Raw genomic sequence first — 3,658 nt, forward strand, 5'->3', positions numbered from 1 at the left:
GCTATATGTTAATGTCCAAATATTCATGTTACCATTATTTTAGATAATAATAAAACAACTTTATTAATTACAACATTAAGTCTTACATAATATCATACATAGTATCATACAATGGGATTTAAGGGTATTAATCCTAACAATCTCACACTTGCCCTAAAGACTATTGTGCACTAATCTAACTCCCATTCCCTCCAAATGTGACTCAAAAGTCCTTTGGGGCAAGGCTTTGGTAAATGGATTTGCTAGATTATTTGCACTATCTATCTTTGCTACTACTACATCTCCTCAAGCAACAATGTCTCGAATGATGTGGTACTTTCTCTCAATGTACTTTCCTTTCTTTTGATTCCTTGGATTTTTGGATTGTGCAACCGCTCCGCTATTTTCGCAAAACAATGTGATAGGAACTTGCTCCATTCTCACAATACCAAGATCAGAAAGGAATTTATTGAGCCAAACAGCATCCTTTGCCGCTTCACAAACAACAACATATTCAGCTTCCATGGTGGAGTCAGCAATACAAGATTGCTTAACACTCCTCCAACTTATGGCTCCACCTCCAAGGTGAATACATAACCTAAAGTAGACTTTCTGAAATCAAGATTTGATTGAAAATCTAAATTTGTATAGCCAATAGGTATCAAATCCTCACATTGGTCAACAAGCATATAATTTCTCATTCTTCGTAGATACTTGAGGATATGCTTTACAGCTTGCCAATGTTTTGGTCCTAGATTTGATTGAGAAAAAGAGAAAAAAAAAAAAAATTTCGTTCATGGTATTGATTCTACCCAACCTGGGCTGAGCATTCCCAAAATAATTCAAAAAAATACTAAAAAATTCAAAAAAAAGAAAAAAAAAAGAAGTCATTTTGGCTTCATTTCTAGCCAAACCAGGCAGGGACAAGACAAAAAATGGAAAAACTATTTCGTTCTAGGTATCATTTCGCCTGACCCAGGATGTAGCATTCCCAAAAAAATTCAAAAAAAATAGTAAAGAAATTCCAAAAAATCAATAAAATTATTTTGGCTTCATTTCTAGCCAAATTAAGTTGGGAAAGTCTGAAAAAGAGGAAAAAAAAAAAATTTCATCCCAGGTACCATTTCTGCACGACCCGGGCTAGAGCATTACCAAAATAATTCAAAAAAAAAAAGAAAAAAAATTCAAAAAACTATAAAATGTCATTCTGGCTTCATATCTAGCCAAACTGGCCTGGGATAGGCCAAAAAAAAAAAAAAAAAATCATTCCGAGTACCGTTTTTGCCCAACCCGAGTAGGAGCATTCCCAAAAAAGTTCAAAAAAATACTAAAAAAATTTGAAAAATTAAAAAACATCATTCTAGCTTCATTTTTAACCAAACCGACCCAGGCCAGGCTGAAAAGAAAAAAATATTTCGAACCGGGTACCATTTCTGCACAACCCGGGATGGAGTATTCCCAAAAAAATTTGGAAAAAAAATAGTAAAAATTAATAAACATCACTTTGGCTTCATTTCTAGCGAAATTAGGCTGGGATAGGCCGAAAAAGAGGAAAAAAAATTTCGTTCCAAGTACCATATTTGCCTAACTCGGGCTGAAGCATTCCCAAAAAAATTTTAAAAAATAGTAAAAATAATTCGTAAAATTAAATAGCATCATTCTAACTTCATTTCTAGCCAAATCAAGTCGGGTACCATTTCTACGCGACCCGGGCTAGAGCATTCTCAAATTTGGAAAAAAAAATAGTAAAAATTAATAAACATCACTTTGGCTTCATTTCTAGCGAAATTAGGCTGGGATAGGCTGAAAAAGAGGAAAAAAAATTTCGTTCTGGGTACCATATTTGCCTAACTAGGGCTGAAGCATTCCTAAAAAAATTTTAAAAAATAGTAAAAATAATTCGTAAAATTAAACAGCATCATTCTAACTTCATTTCTAGCCAAATCAAGTCGGGTACCGTTTCTACGCGACCCGGGCTAGGGCATTCTCAAAAAAATTTTAAAAAAATTCAAAAAATTTAAAAAGTCATTTCGGATTCATTTTTAGCCAAACTGGCCTAGGACAGGCCAAAAAAAAAAAGAAAAAAAAAACTATTTTTCGTAATACCGGGATGTGAAAGGACGAAATGTAGGGAAAAAAAATTGTTTGTATCATTTCTACCTGACCCAGGCTAGAGCATTACCAAAAAAATTCAACAAATAAAGCAAAAAATTCAAAAAAAAAAAAATCATTCTGGATTTATTACTCGCCAAACTATGCCGGGACAGGTCGAAAAAAAGAAAAAAAAATTCTAGAGTTTCTGCCTGACACGGACTAGAGTTTTCCCAAAAAAAAAAAAGGTAAAAAAATTCAAAAAATTAAAAAACATCTATCTGGCATCATTTCTATCCAAACCGGGCTGGGATAGGCCGAAAAAGAGAGAATTTTTTTTCCAAGTACTGTTTCTACTTGACCCGGGTTGGAGCATTCCTAAAAAAATTTTATAAAAAATTTAAAAAATCCAAAAACATCATTTTGTCTCTATTTCTAGCCAAAATAGCCCAGGACAAGCTAAAAACGGGAAAAAAAAATTTCGTTTCGATTACTGTTTTTGCGTTACTTGAGTTGGAGCATTCCCAAAACAATCTAAAAAGTAGTAAAAAAATAAAATTAAAATTAAAAAAACTTCATTCTGGCTTCATTTCTAGCCAAATCAGGACTGGACAGGCCAAAAAGAAAAGAAAATTCGTTTTGGGTACCTTTACTTCCTGACTTGGTATGGAGCATTCCTAACAAAAATAGTAAAAAAATTCAAAAAATTAAAAAACATTGTTCTGTCTACATTTCAAGCCAAACTGTGTCGGGAAGGACCAAAAAGAGAAAATAAAAATTGTTCCCAGTACTGTTTCTGTCCTACCCGGGCTAGAGAATTCCCAAAAAAGTTATAAAAAACAGTAAGAAAATTCAAAAAATATAAAATGTCATTCTAGCTTCATTACTAGCCAAACTGTGCCAGGACAGGCCAAAAAAGACCCAAAAAAAAAAAAAAATCGTTATGCGTACAGTTTTTGCCTGACCTGGGCTGGAGCATTCCCAAAAAAATCTTAAAAAAAAAGCAAAAAATGTATTAAAAAAAAACTAAAAAAAGTCATTCCGACTCCATTTCTAACCAGATCGGGTCGAGACAGGCAGAAAAAGTGAAAAAAAAAAAAAAATCATTCTGGTATCGTTTCTGCTTGACCCAGGCTAGAGCATTCCTAAAAAAATTCAAAAAAGATAATAAAAAAACTCGTAAAATTCAAAAACGTCATTCTGTTTCTACTTGACCCGGGGTGGAGCATTCCCAAAAAAATCCAAAAAAAATAGTAAAAAATTTCAAAAATTAAAAAATGTCATTCTAGCTTCATTTCTAGCCAAATCAGATCGGGATAGGATGAAAGAGAGAAAAACAAATTCGTTTTGGATGCCGTTTCTACCCGACCCGGGCTGGAGCATTTCCAAAAAAATACAAAAAATAATAATAATAAATAATAAAAAAAACTAAAAAAATGCCATTCTACCTTTATTTTGAAACAAACTAGGTCGGGACTTGCTGAAAAAGAGAAAAAACAATTTCGTTCCACGTACCATTTATACTCAACCCCAATTGGAACATCCACAAAAAAATTCCAAAAAATAGTAAAAAAGTTTAAAAACTTAA

This window comes from Quercus lobata, chromosome 6 (assembly GCF_001633185.2).
Source record: "Quercus lobata isolate SW786 chromosome 6, ValleyOak3.0 Primary Assembly, whole genome shotgun sequence".
Classification (NCBI taxonomy): Eukaryota; Viridiplantae; Streptophyta; class Magnoliopsida; order Fagales; family Fagaceae; genus Quercus; species Quercus lobata.